The sequence below is a fragment of the Lutra lutra genome, chromosome 4 (genome assembly GCF_902655055.1).
Source record: "Lutra lutra chromosome 4, mLutLut1.2, whole genome shotgun sequence".
Lineage (NCBI taxonomy): Eukaryota > Metazoa > Chordata > Mammalia > Carnivora > Mustelidae > Lutra > Lutra lutra.
The window spans coordinates 78,774,481-78,796,695 of record NC_062281.1 but is presented as its reverse complement, the minus strand read 5'-3'; the positions used below and the strand labels follow the sequence as shown (position 1 = coordinate 78,796,695).

Below are 22,215 nucleotides of genomic sequence, written 5' to 3'. Positions count from 1 at the left end.
CCACCCAGGCACACCAATTTATGACAGTTTTTTAAAAAATTAGTTTTGAGAGGGGCACCTGGGTGGTTCAGTGGGTTAAACCTCTGCCTTCAGCTCAGGTCATCATCTCAGGGTTCTGGGATCAAGCCCCACATCGGGCTCTCTGCTCAGCAGGGAGCCTGCAGTCTGCTTTTCCCTCTGCCTGCTGATTCTCCTGCTTCGTCCCCCTGGTTGTGGGCACGCGTTCTCTCTCTCTCTCTCTCTGACAAATAAAGAAATAAATAAAACCTTAAAAAATATATATGTGTATATATATATATATCTCAACAGCAAGGGGAAACAGAATGCACATAATCCTCTCTCACTATGGCTTTGCCTTCCTGGCTGATGTTGTGGTTCTATGGGCCAGAGACAGGGTCTGAGCCAGTGGGCCCAGCAGTGGGAGATTTTGGGGATCTAGACATACGCTTGCTCTGTGGGAGAGGCACAGATAGCTCGAGCTAACTAAAACTCTCCAATTTACCTGATGAGGGGTTACAAGGTGAATATCATCAATGAGTAGCTGATTTTAACACTTCATGAATATGGAATGCCAATATACATTTGTATGTTTTATAGAGCATGAATATCTAGTACCTTCTGGATTTTTCCATATCTTTCCTTCTACGTTTGGCACATTTAGGTTGTATTTTATCTGGTTGGACTATACTTAAAACATCTTATGAATTCTGACCATGTCTCAAATCACTTGCTTCTATGCTTAATTTCTTTACCTACCTTATTTGCTTTCTCATCTCTAATACAGTTTTTAACATTCTCAAATAACGTGACATACACACACGACAAGTATCTTTTAATTAGAGCAGTTTACTCTCTTTTGATTTTTTGTTACTGTGGAGGCCAAGAAAAACAAGGCTGTACCCACCTCGAGTCTAGCCCTGACATAAGTGCAGCCATCTTGATTTCTTGGGTTCTGACCTACTCAGGTTAGCTCTTTAAACAGTCCCTCTCTCCTTTAATGATTGATTTAAACCCCTGGACTCAGCTGTCTCTGTCTTTCATAACTCTCCTATACATTCCCCAACTGACCAGTGTTGACCCGAGTCGGTAGGAACAACTCTACGCCCCTATTCAGCAGGAAGAAATTACAGAAGATGAGACCTTCCACCTTCAACAACCTTAAAAATTTAAGGGCCAAAATTGTTCAGGGAGAAATGTGGAGGCCGAGAAAATTAAGGCCATCCCACCTCAAGTTTAGCTGATGTGGGAAACAGAGGCAGAAGAAAATCATTAAAATTCCTTATCTACTGACAAGCCCTTGAAACAGACAGAGTGGATCTCCCCTGGGGACTTAACTGCCCTCACCTTGAGGTTTTGCTAAGGACAATCCTAGCCTGACCAACCCCCTATCCCAACAGGTCCGACCAGGATCCTGTAAGTCTGCTTTAACAATTCCTTTATCTCTTTCCTCCCTGTCCGAGGTAGTACTCCAGAACAGAAAAGGGCTTAATTTGTTGTTCCTCCAACAAGGGGGACTATGTGCCGCATTAGGAGAAGAGTGCTGCTTTTATGCCGACCATACTGGGGTAGTGAAAGAATCCATGGCTAAGGTGAGAGAAGGATTAGCCAAGAGGAAGAAGGAGAGGGAAGCACAGGAGGACTGGTTTGAGGTTTGGTTTAAGAGGACTCCCTGGTTCACCACCCTAGTTTCTACCTTAGTTGGCCCATTTGTTTTGCTTGTGCTCATTCTAACTTTTGGCCCTTGCATTCTGAATAAGCTTATTAATTTTGTAAAAAATCGTGTTAATACCGTCCAGCTCATGGTCTTAAGACAGCAGTATGAGAAGTTGCCTGCTCCTGAGGATCCCTACGACTGCCCTACAAATGAGCAAGATTCCTCATTATGAGCAACTGAAAGGGGGGAATGTAAGAGTGGGTTAGCATAAGTACAGCCATCTTAGCTTGGGCAGCCATCTCAGGCCCAAGGGCTGAACTTTCCCCTACTTTACTTTAGTTCCAGGGACCCCCACCCTACTTTAGTTCCAAGAAAGTACCCCACCTTGCAACACCCCGGCAGCAGCTAATCTGCTTAAACCACCAGGGCAGCTAGGCGGATGCGCCACGGGGACCAGATGTTGAAGAGAGCTTATCTTACTAAACCACCAGGGGGGCGCAAGCCAAAAGTACGTATGGTCTCTGAAGTGATAGAAAGTTACTGTGAGTTGGATGTTTTTAAAAAATGCTATATAAACCCTTGGCTTTGAGTGCTCAGGGTCCTTGTTGAAACCCGCTGCGCTGGGCAGATACTTGGACCCCAGCTAGCTGGAAATAAACCTCGCTGTGTGACTTGCATTATCGAGAGTGTTCTCTGTCTCATTGAGGGGTGGTTGACTCCATACCCTAACAGTTACGTTGAATTTTTTTGAAGAGCCTAGACTGGTTATCCTGTAGAATATCCTGTATTCTGGATTTTTTATTTGTTTGATTGCTTCTTCATGACTAAATTCAAGGTTAAACATTTCTGGCAAGAATTCTTGATAGATGTATCACACCAGGTGACACCAATGTCACCCTCTCCTGCTATGGCTGAGTTTGTTCCCTTAAAGTTGTCACTGCCAGTCCCCCATCACAAAGATAATATGTAGGGGCCTTTTAGACTTTGGAATAACCTATATCCCTATAACATTGACCTGGTGGTGTTTGCATCCATTAATAATCATTGCCTGAATCAGTGATTACAATGGGGGGTCCAAATGGGGATTTTCTAATTGTCATTACTTCTACATTTGTTAACAGAATTCTTCTACACAGAAGAGCTCTCTTTCTTTCCCTTTCATTTCCTTGGGAGTATCCCTATGATTACTTTAGGAATCTACCTAATTATCTTCTAGTATTTGAACACTTTTATTTTCTAGATTTTGATTTCTTACCCATTTGGTTGTTTATTTTGGTGCTTGAACTAACAAAATTTAATTTCCAATTAAAATTGTACTATATTGCTATCTTAAAAAAGCCGATTTTATTTATTTATTTATTTATTTATTTATTTATTTATTTATTTGACACAGAGAGATCACAAGTAGGCAGAGAGGCAGGCAGAGAGAGAGGGGGAAGCAGGCTCCCTGCTGACAGAGAGTCAGACCCAGGGCTCAATCCCAAGACCCTGAGATCATGACCTGAGCTGAAGGCAGAGGCTTATCCCACTGAGCCACCCAGGTGCCCCTAAAAAAAGCTGATTTTAAAGTGAACTTCTCATTTGGTGAAGCACTCATGTTGAGAATGTATAAAGGAAAACAAATTAACAAAATCAGAAAGACAACTAGCATGAAAATGGGCAAGAGCCGTTGAAAAAGCATTTCATGAAAGAGAGAATCCAGGTCCTATGTGGAAAAGTACTTGTGAATTAAAACCACAGTGATGCCATTGCTTCTACACACCCAAGAGAAGTGGGCAGATGGGAGCCTGACAACGCTGAGTTTGGGGGGGATGAACAAACATGAACACGAGCTAAGGGTGTGCCCTGCTGAGAACCACTTTGGAAGACCCCTTGGCGGGAATTATTACACTTAAGGATGTACTTTCTCTATGACCCAGCAATTCCACCATTAGACATGTAATCAAAAGAATTGAGTGAACATTTTCCCAGTTGATGTGTGTATTTTCATGGCACCTTTACTTTTATAATAGCTTTAAACTGGACTTCTTCAACAGTAGAATGGATCAATTAATTGTGGCATATTCATAAAAAGGAATATGTTATAGTAGCTGAAATGAATAGGGACATGTGCAACAACTTGAAGGAGCATGGCAAATATAACGTTGAGTGACAGAGATCAGAGGCAAGAGAACATTTCATTTATATAAAGTTTCAAAATAGTCATAACTAAATATATTAGTTATAGTTATATATATGTAATATTTAGGTCGAATACTTGGCTGCTAAAATTATAAGGAAAAGCTGGGAAGTAATGACTAGTAAGTCAAAATATTGGTTATTTGTTGTGGGGGGGAAGAGTTTGTGATTGGGAAGAGGAAGACAGACAAAGAGCTTCGGGCATGGGGTGCAGTGTTTTGTTTACATTATATAAAATGGTTAAGTTGTACATTTATATTTTATTTATTTATTTATTTATTTAATTTTTTTTTTTTAAAGATTTTATTTATTTATTTATTTGACAGAGAGAGATCACAAGCAGGCAGAGAGGCAGGCAGAGAGAGGAGGAAGCAGGCTCCCTGCTGAGCAGAGAGCCCGATGCGGGGCTCGATCCCAGGACCCTGAGATCATGACCTGAGCCGAAGGCAGCGGCTTAACCCACTGAGCCACCCAGGCGCCCCGTACATTTATATTTTAGATGCTTGTGTTATATTTGTAATAAAAGAGATTTACAAATGCTTTAAAAACCCAGTAGACTGGATTATAAAAAGGAAATGATGAGCAAAGGATATAGAGATTTTATTTATTTGGCAGACATCACAAGTAGGCAGAGAGGCAGGCAGAGAGAGAGGGGGGGAGGGAAGCAGGTTCCCTGGGATCATGACTCAAGCCAAAGGCAGAGGCTTTAACTCACTGAGCCACCCAGGTGCCCCAGAAAGACGTTCTTTTTTAAAAATGAAATTCAGACTATGATTATAATTCAAAGAAGAAAACTCTCCCCATTTAAAAAACCGATGGGTTTGTACATACAGGAAGCTTGCTTTGAAAGTTTTCTTTCTGTCCTCCAAGTTTATAAGATTTGGGTCAATTATTACTGTCAGGTCAACTTTTAACAGAGCGGTGCTTTCATTGCCCTACCCCTCTCAAGCTAAAGTGCCCATGGCTTGTCAGCACCCAGCTCAGCAAGTAGAAGCCTCTCCCTATTCCTGGGCTAGGAAACCACTTTGTCCCTGCTCCTCCCCACCAGTTCCTGTGTTTCAATAAGGTCATCTGTCATTGTCCCATATCTTAGAATCTGACTCCCCAGAGTATAATCCACTGCAATCCAGTCCATATTCTACCATGAACAAATTGCCCCAGTTCCTAAAGTCCCAGCTCAAGGGCTCCCTCTTCTCATAGAGCTTTGGCTAAATGCAACACCTCACATTCCTCCCTGGTCATTAAAACTGTCATGGGTATGATCTGGCCAACAGTGGGGATTTCCATTCTGTGGTGCCATGGAATATTATCGTATTCTCTCTGGTGTTTTCTGCCTTTTTCCTCAAAGCAGACTGCACTCATTTTAAGGGCAGAAGCAATGGTTAAATTATAACCATACTCCCCATTACTTCTTTAATGTACTGGTTATATTATAGAACTCAGTGAATTTATTATATATATATATATGCATATATATATATATATATTTTAGAGTAATAGAACATTCTTTTTTTTTAAGATTTTATTTATTTATTTGACAGAGAGAGACATAGCAAGAGAGGGAACAGAGCAGAGGGAGCGGGAGAGGGAGAAGCAGGCTCCCCATGGAGGAGCAGAGATCCCGATGGGGGGCTCCATCCCAGGACCCCCTATAATAGGGCGCCCACCTTCTTAGAATAAATTCCTGTATCAAAATATGTAAACATGTTTACTCCAAAAGTAAAATTGATAAAAAGCATGAATAAAGAAGATACACACACAAATGAAATTCACAAAGAAGAATATTGTACATATGTCTACTCACTAACAATCAAAGAAATGCAAATAAAACCAAAGCTGTACATAATATTATGTATAATTTGTGTGTGTATCTGTGTGTGTGTGTGTGTGTGTACACAGGCACATATATATATATATATACACAAATACATATATCTAGTATACATTTAAAAAACTAAAATAAAAATCTATATGAAACACCTTGTCAATATTGTTGAGAGCACTTTGCCTATAAGAATTAAGAGCTTTAGAGTAATTTTCTCTCATTTTGTTTCATAACCTTTAGTAATAAGTAAAAGATATTACCCCTTTCTCATAAAGTTTTGTGCTATGTTTCAGGAAAAGAAAAGACAAGAGTGGATGCTTCCTACCCATCCCTTCTCCCAAAGGTAATGACACCTAATAGAAGAATATGGAAAAAGAGAAAGACTAACACCCAGTTATCATAATCCTGTTACCATTTTGTCTGGCCTCCTTATAGTCTTGCTTTTTTATATAATATTTAATGGAAGGAGTACTTTTTGATGAAGAAAAACGCATTAATTAAACATTTTCTGAGGAGCGCCTGGGTGGCTCCGTCTGTTAAGCGTCCGACTCTTGATCTCTGCTCAGGTCTTGATCTCGAGGTCTTGAGTTCAAGCCCTGGGTTGGGCTCTATACTGGGGGTGGAGCCTACTTACTAAACAATGACAACAAACAAACAAACAAAACATTTGCTGAGCACCACCTGTGTAGAAGGTATAAGGTGAGGAAGACAATACACATTAGGAAGGCAGAGTTCTAACAATACCTAACTTGATGATGATAGAACAAAGATTTTACCAGTGAATAGCGCTGTTAAATCAGTGCAGGAGACCAATGCGTAATTATCGAGTAGCTGTTCTTTTTTTTTTTTTTTTTTTATTAAAGATTTTATTTATTTGTCAGAGAGAGAGGAGAGCGAGCGAGCACAGGCAGACAGAATGGCAGGCAGAGGCAGAGGGAGAAGCAGGCTCCCCGCCAAGCAAGGAGCCCGATGTGGAACTCGATCCCAGGACGCTGGGATCATGACCTGAGCCGAAGGCAGCTGCTTAACCAACTGAGCCACCCAGGCGTCCCTCGAGTAGCTGTTCTACGTTGAGCCCTCTTCTCAGTGCTGGGGATCTGACAATGCACAAATCAAAGGTGTGCTCTGTACAGCCAACTGTCATTGAGGAAAATAGACTGGTAACAGCTAGACAGATGTGAAATGATAACAGTGCAAAAAGCAAAAGAGTGAGCAATTGGAGAATGATAGGGCTGTTCTTTGAGCAGACATCTGACTGAAACGAGGGATAGAAGCTTATGAATGGAGGGGACAAGAGAACTCCCAGGAGAAGGAACAGCAGGTATGGTATTGTTAAGTCCACATTTGTATTCTCCAATAATGTAAGGTTTCTAAAGAGATGTTACATGGTGTCCTGATCTTTTCTTTGTTCAGGCAGGAAAAATGGTAGCTAGAAATAGGTTGAAATGATGATATGGTATCTTGGATTTTTAATTTCATAAGCTAAGTATAGTTGACCCTTGAACAATATGGGTTTGAGCCGTGTGGGTTGAACAACATGGGTTTGAACTGTGTGGGTCCACTTATACCCAGATATTGTGGATAAATATAGTGCAGTACTGTAAATGTGTTTTTCTTTGTTATGGTTTTCTCTTCTCTGGCTTGCTTTACTGTAACAATACAGTATACAATACATATACAAAATACGTGTTTAATCGATTGTTTATGTTGTTGGTAAAGCTTCTGGTCAATGCTAGGCTATTACTAGTTAAGTTTTTAGGGAGTCAAAAATTATATGTGTGTTTTTGGCTACATGAAGGTCTGAAGCTTTTACCCCCGTGTTGGTCATGGATCAACTTAGTAGATTTGAGATGTATTTTTTTTTAAGAGATTTCAGGACACAGAATACTGTTGAAAGTTATTCCAGGTATGGAGAGGAAAAGTGGGTGAGGAGGATGGTATCTATCAGGAGGGCTGAGTTCTACTGCTACCTACCCTTTACTATGGAGAACAAAACCCTTTAGCTGTGAATAGGATGTACAAATGTTGAAGTTCCGAGAATTTTATCTGGAATGAACTACCCTCACCTCAATGTTCTGTTTAGATTTCAACTATATACATTTACTTTATTAACATCTTTTCTTCCATGATTTACTCTAACTGTTAAAATTTTCCACTGTTTTCAAAACCGACTTCTGACTTGCCATTTATCATTACCAATATGTAAATGCAAAAGATTTTTTTAGATCTCCAGGTTTTTCTTTTCTTTTTTTAAATATTTATTTATTTATTTATTTGGGGGGAAGGGGAGAGGCAGAGGCAGAGGGAGAGAGAATATCTCAAGCAGACTCCCAGCTGAGTACATAGGTAGTCACGGGGCTCGACCTCACAACTCTGAGATCATGACCAGAGCTGAAATGAAGAGTCAGATGCTTAACTGACTGAGCCACCCAGGTACCCCATTTTTTAAAAAAATATTTAAAAAGGCAAAACAACAGACAGAACTTTATAAATGAGTCATATGTAATCACATATACTTTTGAATAGGGAATTGGGGAAGGATATATGCTTCATGCCAATTCACTGGATGCAGATATCTGGTTCCTGGTATGCATCAGTCTCAGGCCTGGGCTGTTTTGGATGCATGCATAAAGTGGAATGTGGACCTGTCACAGACTGACTGCTTAAGTAGTCAAATCTCACAAGCTAAGGCACTGGGAATAATAACACCAGGCAGTTTTAAGTGCTCAGTATATATACATTAATCCTCCCAAAAAACCTATGGGGGTAGGTGCTATCACTGTTCTCATTCTATACAGGGGAGCTGTGGCCCAGAGTGACAAAGTGACGTGTTACCACATAACCCAAAAGCTGCACACTGGACTTGAACTGGGTTAGTCTGTGAGCTGCTCTCAACTACCACATGCTCGTGCTTCTCTGGAAGGGAAAACTTTGGGGCTTACAAAATCTCCAAGACCTCAGATAATTCTCTTCTAATCATTTTCAAGCTTCTGTGTGGCTTCACGATTTGGGCAACATCAACCACACTGGAGGGGATGAGGTCCCCAGGCTGCAGTGGTGCGTGCATTCAGAGCACTCTGAATTCAAGCAATGCTTGTCCTCTTTGCTCTCCTAGTGACTGAATGATTTTTTAACCCTTGTTTATTGTCATTCTCTCAGAACTCAAACTGGAAATGCACTAAGTTGACCAAGTGCCAGATGAAAAAAAAGTGGAAGGTTTCAAAAGTTAGCCTGAGGCTCCTGCAAATCTGCAAGCTCTGAGTCCTGCCCCCCCAAATTTCCCTCTCCCCCATTTGAAAAGCATCCCCAGCACCAGGCAGGTGCTCCCAGTGAAGGTCCAATAGGATGCATATTTCTGGTTCCAAGTTAAGATTTTTTTTTGCATTATCTATCACCTAGCCTTGAACTATCAGGAGGGACCCTCCACCTCCAAAGACAAGGCACTTTATTTTCACACCTGCAGGCTAGTGAGGAGGCAGGATAAGAGGCCCTCTAAGGATCAGATATTACGTGACAGACCGTTAGAACAAACATTTATGGACCTCTCATTTTGTATAAAGCAATTGCAAAGAGCAATCTGCTCCCAATAAAGGGTGGTAGACTTCTTAAATCCTGCTAATGAAGTTTCACAAGGAGGGTTAGGATTTGGGAATGGGGGATGGAAGGGGCTGGCTGGAGGACACACAGTTTTCCTTGGTCCCAGACAAATTTGGAACGCCTAAGGAGGAGATCCTGGTCCTTGGCCAGGATGTCTCTAGCGAGGCTCACTGTACTTGGCTGATCCGACTAATGCTAATAACTTAGGGCTTCTGTTCCAAGCCCACGAGTTCACTTTGCTCAGTTCTAAAGAAGGCTCAATTCTCAGCCTGGTTTCACTGCAGAAAGTGTTTGACAACATGGTGAGAGCTAAGATTTTAAAAAAATCTCGTGGTTGATCTGACCCCAGCTTTCAAGAAGCCGGTATTCATCATTCTTGGGAATTTTGGCACTGGGTTCTCTCCCTGTCACTCCTCAATGCCCAGCAAATTCGTTAACTCCTTAACATGTTAGGAAATGTAAGCTATTGAAAAAAACCACACAGGGGAACCTGGGTGGCTCAGTGGGTTGAGGCCTCTGCCTTCGGCTCAGGTCGTGGTCTCAGGGTCCTGGGATCGAGCCCCACATCAGGCTCTCTGCTCAGCAGGGATCCTGCTTCCTCCTCTCTCTCTGCCTGCCTCTCTGCCTACTTGTGATCTCTGTCTGTCAAATAAATAAATAAAATCTTAAAAAAAAAAAAAAAAACCACACCGCTGGAAAAATGGTCCCAGGCAATGTGACTCACTCTGTAGGATTGTTTCAGTGGTTGCTCCTGGAGAAACCTGTTACACCTGTCCCAGCTACAGTGATTTTTCTGCCCTGTCTTAGTTCCGGCACCACCACTGGCCACACAGAGAACCCCAGGGGCTCTCTGGCACACAGAGCACATGTCCAGGATCTTGGGAGTAGCTTGTTGACTTTAGGCCAGACTTGACTTTGGCTTAGTGAGATGTTTCTTAGCCGGGTAGGGATTTGGGTAATTGTGATAACAGAACTGCTGTCACGTTGAGCGAACAAGTTTTAGTTTCCACAACACGTGGAGTCCTCACCAACTGCCCTGTCCTCACTCACAGCTGCGGTTTGTTTGCTGTTGTTTTGCTAATTTAAGGTACAGTCCATTACCCCAGAACTGATCAACCTCCTAAGCTCAACTGTAAAGCAAAAGTTCATATTCTGAAACTAGGTAAACCCTGAAATTGCTCTCAAACACAAGTTTTTCCTATTTACCACAAATGTAGATAGGTCTGTGTTAAGTGGACAAGAAATGCAAGTTTTAGTCTGGCAAATAAGATCTGGGGTATTACTGAATGCTGCATGATAGAACTTTCTTTTTTCTATTATTTAGTAAGAAGAGAAAGAAAAATTTTATAGACAGCAAATTTTTGAAATATCCCACCCACTTTTGAGTAAATTATTCTCATGTTTGACTTTTCTCTTGGGAGATTCTTCTCTCTTGTTGGAAAGCAGTCAGGGAACCCTGATAGGATGCTAGGTAACTGTCTTAAAAAAAAAAAAAAATCAAAGTTAAGGGGCACTCGGCTGGCTCTGTGAGTGGACTGTGCAACTCTTGATCTTGGGGTTGTGAGTTTGGGTCCTACATTGACTGGGTATAGAGATTACTTAAAAAATAAAATCCTTAAAAAATTTTAAAAAACAAAATTAAGACTCTTAGAAAACTTTCATGTAAATGGAGCCACAAATTATGAAATTAGTATGTTTTAAAAAATGTAGTGATAAGGGCATCTGGGTGGCTCAGTTGTTTAAGCATCTGCCATTGCCTTAGGTCATGATCTCAGGGTCCTGGGATTGAGCCCCATGTGGGGCTCCCTGGTGAGTGAGGGGGAGCCTGCTTCTCCCTTGCCCTCTGTCCCTCCACCTGCTCATGCTCTTCTTTTTCTCTCTCTCAAATAAACAAATAAACAAACAAATAAATAAATAAAATCTTTAAAATACTGTCATTCTGGATTCACACACACACAGAAGAGATGTAAATATGTGAAGGGTAAGGCAGAGTGAGAGAACTGGACGTCTCTGTGCTTAGATAATAGACCCTGGTCACCTGGGTCTGCTGCCCACTTCTATAGCCCCTTCCTCTTTAGTGTCTCTAGGCTGCTCCCCTTAAGTGAATTAAAATGTTCCTCCAAGGTTTCTTTTAGATTGTATTTTTTTTTTTATATGCAAACAGTTTCACACCACTTTCGGAGTCTCCTTTGGGAGGTTCATTAAAACACCCTCTCCTGGAGGGGAGACCTTCTTCAGAGAGTTATGTCCCTATATCTATCATGTCATCCTTGCCTGGACACTGGGTCAGTATTTTAAAATACAGCTAACAAAGCCCTTTGCCTCTGGTGATTTATTTTGTTTTGTGTTTGGCCAGTAACAAAGTTTGTGAAACAAAAGACATATTAGTGGGGCGCCTGTGTGGCTCAGAGGGTTAAGCCTCTGCCTTCTGCTCAGGTCATGGGATCGAGCACCACGTAGGGCTCTCTGCTCAGCAGGGAGCCTGCTTCCTCCTCTCTCTGCCTGCTTCTCTGCCTACTTGTGATCTCTGTCTGTCAAATAAATAAATAAAATATTTAAAAAAAAGACATATTAGTTATTTCAGTAAACAAACAATATCCCCTATTACCTCTTGATTTTTAATTTTTGTTAGAGTTAGTACTAGATTACAATAATAACTAATAACTCTCATTGACAATTTGAATATTCCTTCTGTCTCTTCACTTTAAAGGAGAGGCAGAGATGTTTAAGTTAGCCTGGGATTAGATTCTGATGGGACTGACAACTTGCCCTCAAGTCTTCTATTTTTTTTTTTTTTCTTTTGGATAATAGAGATGTTAATTCACTTGGGTTTTGTTTTGTATTGTCTAGCATTGCTTGACTTTTTAAAAATAAATTTTCTTTTTTTTGAACTGTTTTTGATTTCCAAAAGAATTGTGGCAATAGTGGAGTTCCCACATACCCTGCATCCATGTTGCCCTGTGATGGACATCTCATGTTGGCATGGCATATTTGCTACAATTAATGAACCAGTATATTAGTATTAACTAAACTCGTACTTTATACAAATTTCCTTAGTTTTTCTGCAATGTCTTTTTTCAGTTCCAGGATCCCATTCAGGATACCACGGTACATTTGGTGATCATGTCTCCTTAGACTCCTCTTGGCTAAAACAGTTTCTCAGACTTTTCCTGTTTTTGATGACCTCCATAGTTTTGAGGAATACTAGTCAGGTATTTTATAAAATACTCCTCAGTTGGTTTTTTTTTTCTTGCTGCTTTTCTCATGATTAGTTTAGCATGGGGTTATGGGTTTACAGGAAGACCACAGAGGGAAAGTGCTATTTTCATGACATTGTATCAAGGCTGTATGATGTCAACATGACATCACTGTGAGTACTGACCTTCACCACCAGGCTCAGGTACTGCTTGTCAGGTTTCTCCACTGCAAGATTACTTTCCCCCACTTTCCACATGGTCATCTTTGGAATTAAGTTACTGTGGACAGTGAACACTTCAGGAATGGAAAGTGCATTACCATGCATTACCTCCCTAAAGGTATAGTATCGACATAAATTATTTGGAATTCTTCTGCACAGGAAATTGGCTTCTTCTCCCCCATTCACTTATTTATTCAATCATTTGATTGTATCAGTATGGACTCATGGATATTTATTTTATAACCAGAGTTATAACCTAATACTAATTTATTTACTTTGTAGCTCAAATTGTTCTAGCTTTTGCCATGAAGAGCTCCTTCATCAGCTCCCTTGGCATATTCTCATCAATGTAAGTTTTTGTTTTGTTTTGATCATTTCCTTATTTCCTGGTCCTACAAAATGCTCCAGGCTTATCCTGTATATTCCCTGCCCCAGTCATAGAATCAGCCATTTCTCAAAAGCTCTGGTTCCTTTTATTGGTAGAAGATATTAGAAACCAAGGTCGTGGGGCACCTGGGTGGCTCAGCCTGTTAAGTGGGTGAGTCTTGGTTGGGCCTCAGGTCATGATCTCATTGGTTATAAGGTGGAGACTGGTTCCAGCTCTGCGTTCAGCAGAGAATCTTCTTGAGGATTCTCTCCTCCTCCCCCTCCCCCTACTCATACACAAGGCACAGATGCAGATGCGCATGTGCTTCCTCTTTCTCTGTCAAATACATAAAAAAAACTTAAAAAAAAAGATTTATTTATTTGTTTGACAGACAGAGGTCACAAGTAGGCAGAGAAGCAGGCGTAGGGGGCGGGTAGCAGACTCCCTGATGAGCAGAGGGCCCTATATGGGGCTCCATCCCAGGACCCTGAGATCATGACCTGAGCCCAAGGCAGAGACCTTAACCCACTGAGTCACCCAGGCACCCCCATAAATAAATCTTTATAAAAAAAGAAAAAGAAACCAAGATCTGGGTGCTAGGTGCACTTGTTGCTACTGGGGTGTCATTGTTTCTAGGCCCTTTAGCAGACAGGCAAGGAAATATATATATATATAGATAGATAGAAACCTATATCTATATAGATATAGATATCTAGCCTATGTATATACACATATCTATAAGTATTTCCATATGTAGCCATCTGTACCTGTAATTAAACTAAACATGAGGGGCGCCTGGGTGGCTCAGTGGGTTAAAGCCTCTGCCTTCACTCGGGTCATGATCCCGGGGACCTGGGATTGAGCCCCACATAGGGCTCTCTGCTCGGCAGGGAGCCTGCTTTCTCCTCTCTCTCTCTGCCTTCCTCTCTACCTACTTGTGATCTCTAGCTGCCAAATAAATAAATAAAATCTTAAAACAAACAAACAAAAAAACTAAACATGAGTCCATGCTGAAGCTTCCAACTGCACACATTACCCCATGGATCACCCAAGTCATCCTTTCACTTCTCCTTCAGCTCCTCTTCCCACAGGGAGAAATAGGACTCCCGTCATCAGCCATCCATTTGCTTAGTTGTTCCATTCCAGCACACATGCAGTGTGGGACCAAAATTGTTAACATTAACCCCACGGAAACACCTTACCAATTAGAGGACAGTGGCTCAGGTACAGTTTTATTTGCTTTTAATCTTACAGATTTCAGTCATTTCCAAGGTTACTTAGGTCAGCACCTCTCCCCCTCCCTGAACCTTCAGTAAGGGTGTTTCATACATTTGTAGTACAGTTAGAGTCTCTTGTCACAGTCTGAATTCCACTCTGGGATACCCTGCCTCCTAAGTGATTTTTTAAAAATTTGCATGAATTAAGGATCACTCTATGCTGTAAAGTTCTGTGGGTTTCAACAAAGGCACAGTGTTGTATACACACAACCATGGTATCATATAGAGTAGTTGCAGCACCCTAAAGCAAATGCCCTGTGCTTCAACCATTCCAAACCTCGCCCCTACCCCGGTAAGCGCTCATTCTTACCATTGTTACAGTTTTGCCTTTTCCAGAAGGTCATATACCTGGAAGCATACAGTAAGTAACATTTTCAGACTGTATTCTTTCAGTTAGTAATGTGGGTTAAGATTCATCCATGTCTTTTTGTGACTTGAGAGCTCATTTCTTTTTATCTCGGAATAATATTCCATTGTGTGGATGTACCAGTTTGTTTACTCATTCACCTATTGAAGCATATTTTTGGGATGCTTCCAGTATCCGACATTTATGGATAAAGATGTTGCAAACTTTCACATGCAAGTGTTTAATGTAGACATAAATTTTCAAATAAGTTGGATAAGTAATTAGGAACAGGATTATAGAGTCATACGATAAAATTTTGTCTTCTCAATTGCTATAGTATTTTGCATTCCCCCCAGCAGTCAGTAAGTGGTTTGCTTCCCGCCCTGGCCAGCAACTGGTGTTGTCATTTTGGGGGCCTTTAGCCATTCTCATAAGTATGTCGTGTTACTCATTATTGTGGATCTTCTACTTTAATTTCTCCTTGAGCGGATAACTAAATTACTTCATGGAATGAGTTGAATGCTGATATATATCTGCCCTTTTGTTAGAGTGTTTGAAGAGTTATGTTGGCTGTGTTCTAAAGTAAGAGTTTTTTTTTTAAAGATTTTTTATTTTTTATTTGACAGACAGAGATCACACGTAGGCAGAGAGGCAGGCAGAGAGAGAGGAGGAAGCAGGCTCCCTGGTGAGCAGAGAGCCCAATGCAGGGCTCAAACCCAGGACCCTGGGATCATGACCCGAGCCGAAGGCAGAGGCTTTAATCCACTGAGCCACCTAAGCACCCCTAAAATAAGAATTTAACTGTTATGTCAGCATATATGCTTTGGTAAGTCAAATGTTTAAATCTTCTTTTTTAAGACTTTATTTATTTATTTGAGAGAGAGAGAGAGTGAGAGAGAGAGAGCATGAGAGGAGAGAGGTCACGGGAGAAGTAGACTCCCTGCCATGCAGGGAGCCTGATGTGGGACTCGGTCCAGGGACTCCAGGATGGTGACCTGAACTGAAGGCAGTTGCTTAACCAACTGAGCCACATAGGCACTCTCAAATGTTTCTACTATAAGTTTATTTAGTTGGTGCGTAGTTTCTTTATGATCTGAAAATTCTAAAGAATTCAAGATGCAATCGCAGTGATGGGATTCCTATTTACTGGACACTTTCTGTGGCAATGGATAGAAAGTAATATCACACAAACTCTTGTCATCCAAGTTTGTAATCTAATAGGTGTATATATCACTTCCACTGTAAGTGGAAAGAACCTCAAAATAATGATTTTAGATAAAGCTGATTGAGAAGATTCGTTCTTATTAGAAATTTAGGTCTTATTGAACCATGTGGTACCTTTTTAAAATTTAGCCATGTATTACCTTTTCAAAAATGTAATTGGCTTAAAAGAAGATCAATTTTTTATATTCCATTTTACAGCCTTAAAATAACAGAATATTAAATTCAACAAAAACTGTCTTTCTGTGGGACATTCTGAAAGGCTCTGAACTCCAGTGGTCTTTGCCCTTTATCATTGCTTGAATTTCTGTGGTGAGGCCAGGTTAATCTTTTGCTGCTCCTGCAAAGAGACCAGAGAACTCATCTATCTTTGTACAAGTAGGTAATTCCTTAGTCCTCCCTGGGATTTGGGTTGGGTAAGAATGATTTATGTTAGTAGGTAATTTTATTCACATTTCTTCATTGTTTTACAAGGCTGAAGTTGAGTAATGATGTAACCTTTAACATCAGAGGGCCTATTTAACCCTACATTTGGTTTATTTAAGTTAATACTATCCGGTAGTTGCCTATTTTGATTTTCCCGAAACTTTGAACTTTGCCCTCTCTTTATTCTTGATAACCTGGGGTCTGCCCTTACCATCCTGCTTGGGCTCTTGGGATTTGCAAATTACGGATCTGATTTGGTTTAGAAAAGACATTCCTGTGCATTTTTAAACCTCCACCCAAGTAGTTCCTGATATAATCACTGAACAGACTTGAAATCACCAGTTCAGTTACAGGATAAAGGAAGGATAAATCAGTGGGGATTGTGTCTCCCTGTCATGAGTCTAGTCTTTGGCACGGAGAATTAGAAAGCCTGATGGTCACCTACTGGTTTGTACTTGGTCTTTAATTCCTGGTCTTGGGTGTCAGGGCACCATTAGTGCATTTGAGTGACCAGTCGCCTTGGCCCAGAACATTACCACAGTAATGCTGTGCTTCCAGGCATTCACGTGGGTGAAGAACTGGACACTTTCCTGAAGTTTTCTTTGTGTTCCATGCCTACTTTGGGATCTGACTTAGGCAGGGCTGTCACATAGTGAGGTTTGAGCTGTGGATTTGAGGCAAATATTCATCATTTTTCAGAAGTCAAGTTGTCATTTCTGTCTGTCTGGAAGCCAACATAACCTCAGAGCATGTTTAGCTTTAAGTCTTCGGGAGAGAGACACGTGAGCTCATTTACGCTGCATCAATCCACAATAATACAGAAACGACCCGTGATCATTATAGAAAATTAGAAAGTAGAGCAAAAATAAAAATGAAATCCTATCACATTCCCTCTGCCTAAACTCGCTGTGGTCACACTTGTGCATACCTTCTAGTTATGTTTCTATATGTACATATACGTCCATTATTATAAAAATGATATCATACTATACAGTTTTGTGACCTGTTTTGTCAGCCAACCATTTCCATTTTAATAAATTTTCTTCTCATGTACTATCTAAGCCATGATCATGTTCAGATTTTCCCCAAATATCTTTACTGCTGGTTTTGCAAGTAAGTATCCAAGCAGATGTCATACATTATATGTGTGGTTGTTATGTATAAGGAAAAATTTCCATTTCTATCAGCCTTTGTCTAAAAGATACCAAAACTGAAGATTGTGTTTCATCAGAACTGATTCCAACCAACTGATAATTGATCAAACATGGTGGATTTTGAGGGACCCTTGTACGTCAGACCCTGCTTAGGCCTCACTGAAGAATTTTCTTGAGCAGCAATGGAATTTGTTTTAACCAGGACTCTGCCCTAATCAGAGTGCTAGTTTTCATTCCTCCCACCACACCCATACCCCACCATTTTTAGTCCCGTCATCTCCCCTTGAGTGAACTACTCAGTGAATTTCTTTATTGGTGTGTGTTTCTTTCCTGGTCAGGAAATAATGACTTTATATTCTCATTTTCCTTGATCTCTTGGGGTCTTTGCTTTATTTGTTGAAACCCGCAATAGTAAGAGATTACCTAGTAAGCTGTTGATGGCAGTATTAAAATATTAGGCATGATGAGTTGATCACCACAAAGGTATATTAAGTTGGACTGTTTGGAGACTTGACTTGAAGAGGAAGGCTCAGACCATGTGCTGGCTTCCCCATTCCAGGACTCACCTGACGCTGGCTTACTTGTTGGCTCCTCCCCCAGGGATGCATGTTTCGTGTGGTCTATTTTATCACACTTGCAGTCTGGAGATTCTAAATCTGTTTGCTTCTGTGTTTCTTTGAGGTCGGACAGAGTTGTCTTAGGAACAATTCTGAAGTTTGTTTATTTCCCCAGTCTGTAGGTTTGCCCAGATTTCTTAGACAAATAACTGGATTTTTGACTCATCCACCACAATGAGTAGAATTCACAAGGCTTCTTTGGCTGGGCCACATATGATGTATAATTCATCAAACTCTAGGGTCTCAAATTTTGTCTTACAAGCACTACATTTTAGTTTGATGAAATGTTATTCAGCTTTGAAGTTTTTTTAAAAAATATTTTATTTATTTATTTGACAGAGAAAGAGCAAGTGAGCAGGAACAGGGGGGAGCAGCAGAGGGAGAGGGAGAAGCAGACTCCCCACTGAGCAGGAAACCCAATGTGGGACTCCATCCCAGGACCCTGAGATCATAATCTGAGCTGAAGGCAGATGCTTAACTGACTGAGCCACCCAGGTGCCCTATTTAGCTTTGAAGTTAAAAAAATAAATTTATTTCTAATTTTTGAGGTACATGTTACAAATAATAGACTGGTGAGTTAGGGGGATTGGGTGTTCTCTATTTCCTTGTGGGACATGCTGTATCCCACTGGACAAAGTGTTTACCTGCTCTGAAATTTAGTTTCCTCACTGTAAAATGGTGATAACACTGTGAAAATGGAGAAATTATTCCTAAGATTAAAAAACAGAACTGCTTGAAAGCATTTATCTATAGGCATTGAATAAATGTTGTATGGCCTGAAAATGAAGTATTATTTTCACTTGCATTTTCTGTTATCTTTTAAAGTGAGTTGTTATAAATGATCCCAAGAAATAGTTGGCGTGCCTCCAGATGTCGGGAAGATGAAGGTTCATGTAGAACTTGCTCTAGTTCAGGCCCTTTTGTTCAAGGTTCAGGGCTTGGAATAAATCCTGGAGTCTGCCCTCTGACAAAGCAATCAATTTTCCATCGAGAAAGGTAAAAGCGCCAGAGAGGGCCATCTATTGAGATTACTTTTCATTACACCAGGAAAATTTTATATATAAAACAACAATACCAGGGATGCCTGACTGGCTTAGCCAGTGGAGCCTGTGACTTTTGGTCTTGGGGTCATGAGTTTGAGCCCCACACTGGGGGTAGAGATTGTTTAAAAATAAAATCTTAGGGATGCCTCAGGGCTCAGTCAGTTAAGCGTCTGCCTTGGGCTCAGGTCATGATCCCAGGGTCCTGGGATCGAGTTCCACAAGGGCTCTCTGCTCACACTGGAGCCTGCTTACCTTCTGCCTGCCGCTCCCCCTGCTTGTACTCTCTCTCCCTCCCTCTCTTTGACAAATAAATAAATAAAATCTTTAAAAATAAATAAATAAGGGGCACCTGGGTGGCTCAGTGGGTTAAGCCTCTATCTTCAGCTCAGGTCATGATCTCAGGGTCCTGGGATCAAGCCACGCATCGGGCTCTCTGCTCAGTGGGAAGCCTGCTTCCCTTCCCCTCTCTCTGCCTACCTCTCTGCCTACTTGTGACCATTCTCTCTGTCAGATAAATAAATAAACAAAATCTTTAAAATAAATAAATAAAATCTTAAAAAAGGATAACAAAACTGTAGGATAAAACATGTTGGTAGGAGATAGTAATATTAATAACAAGGATTGTGATGGTAATGGCTATTTTTTGTGTGTATGTTAACTTTGTTATCAGACACTGTTCCAAGGACTTTATATACATTTAATTCTTAATTCTTACACTGGCTTCATTAAAACAACACTATTCTAGTCATCTTGGCTTATGCTTCTTTTTTATTGTGGTAAAATATGCATCACACAAAGTTTGCCATTTTAACTGTTATTAAAAGAACATTTTACTTATTTATTTGACACAGAGAGAGAGAGCACAAGTAGGGGGAGTGGCAGGCAGAGGAAGAGGGAGAAGCAGGCTCCCCGCTGAGCAGGGACCCTTTGTGGGACTCGATCCCAGGACAAGATCACGACCTGAGCTGAAGGCAGATGCCTAACCTACTGAGCCACCCAAGTGCCCCATTTTAACCATTTTTAAGTGTACAGTTCAGTAGCATTAAGCACATTTACAGTGTTGTGCCACCATCATCACCATTGATGGCCAGAACTGTTTTTATATCCCCAAACTGAAACTCTGTCCCCACTGAACACTAACTCCTCATTTTCCCTCCCACAGCCCCTGGCAGCCACAATTCTACCCTCCATCTCTATGAATCTGACTAGTCTAGGCACCTCATGTAAGAGGACTCTTACAGTATTTGTCCTTTGTGTCTGGCTTGTTTTACCCAGCACAATGTCCTCAAGGTTCATCTGTGTTCTATAGCCTGTGACAGAACTTTATTCCTTTCTAGGCTTAATAACTTTGCTACATCCACATTTTATTTATCTGTCTAGACACTTGGGTTGTTTTTTTTGTTTTGTTTTTTACTTTCTGGCTTTGTGTATGATGCTGCTATAGACAAGGGTATACAAATATCTCTTTGAGTTCTTGCTTTCATTTCTCTTGGATATAATCTCAGGAGTGGAATTTTTGTTATATGGTAATGCTATGTTTAACTTTTTGAGGAATCACTGTTCTGTTTTCCATATTAGCTGCACCATTTTACATTCCTGTTGGCAACACACAGGGTTCCAATGTCTCCACATCCTTATCAATACTTCTTATCTTCTAGGCTGGTAATTCTTTTTTTGTTTTGTTTTGTTTTTTAAAGATTTTATTTCTTTATTTGAGAGAGAGAGAATGGGCAAAAGCGTGGAGGCAAAGGGAAAGGGAGAAACAGGTTTCCTACTGAGCAGGGAGCCCAATGTAGGGCTCAGTCCAGGACCCTGGAATCATGATCTGAGCCAAAGGCAGACGCTTAACTGCCTGAGCCACCTAGGAGTCCTTAGGTTGGTAATTCTTGATAAATGACTTAAAGCTTGATAGAAATGGAATAGAATTGAAATGATTTATGATATTCACAAATAAAAATCCTTATAGTATTGTACATTGGCAATGAATAACTTTGATTGCCAATTCTTATGAAAATTTTTAATTTCTTTAAGAATTTGACTATTGCTATGAACATTGTTTTTAATTATTTAAAAAAAGGCCTTCAGTATGCTTGGGAAAAATGCATGTGGTTTTTGTGTTAGAAATGGCTTAATTTTAATTATTACTCCTACATAGGGCTAAAGAGAGCTCTATCACCTCAGGCAGGAAGATGATCTCATTCATATGAAAAACTAACTGTTTTGACGTCAGAGCTGAACATAGTTTTACAAAATGAAAATTTTTAAAAAAGACATTAAAAGATTTGAAAAAAGATCTGAAAGGCTTTCTGGACATCAAATAACTCTTACAAGTCAGTTGACCTAAATAAAATAGCCATACAGGCTACATTAATTTGAATTACTCATGGATTCCATAGTCAAGAGAAGGCAGAGTGGGCCTTCATCAGCAGAGAGACCCTGTTTTGGTAACATTTGCTCACCTGGACATTCTATAATTATAAGACTTCTCATTTTACTTCAGCTATGGTATTTAATCTCTTTGAAGATGGAGAGCTCTATTATGAATTATTTTAAATCATTCTGCAATGTAAAATTCTTTTTCATATCAGCAACCTTTTTTTTTTCAAGGAGTAAGGTGAAGAACATGGAGTAGTGCCTTAAGTTGGGCCAATAAGAGTTAAGCATTGAGGATTTTCAATGAATTTCCCCTTCTATGATTGGGACAGTGATTATCCTTTCTTTACCACTTGCAGTGGCCCATGCCCTTGGTTGGTCAGCTGGTTCAGTTTGTTTCATCTTGTTCAGAACACAGACATGAGTTTGCTCTTCACCTACGCCAATTAAATCTACCAAGAAAGAGCTACAAATGTTCTCACCTCCTTTTCTGTTGCCATCAGCCACCTGTGCTGCCAAGAGTCATTTTTTTTTTTTGGAGCATTATAGAGCAGTGGTGACAAAGCATCACAATACCAGAAAGAAGTGCAGAAAGTTTTGGCATAAATATCATCTGTGAGTCAAGAGTAACCCTAATCTGACAGTGAGGAGAACATAAAAGACTATTCAAATGTGATATGACTGAGGTATAGACTTGAAAAATTCATCCTTACTTTGGA

General features: G+C 40.5%; 1 long non-coding RNA gene across 1 annotated transcript; it reads left to right on the top strand.

The window, feature by feature from the left end:
• The first annotated feature begins 1,455 nt into the window (after window positions 1–1,455).
• On the top strand, window positions 1,456–21,426 carry LOC125098449 (uncharacterized). The gene is made up of 3 exons (XR_007126827.1): window positions 1,456–1,915; window positions 3,321–3,322; window positions 21,416–21,426. It is a non-coding gene; the product is annotated as an uncharacterized LOC125098449 (long non-coding RNA).
• The last annotated feature ends 789 nt before the right edge of the window (window positions 21,427–22,215 follow it).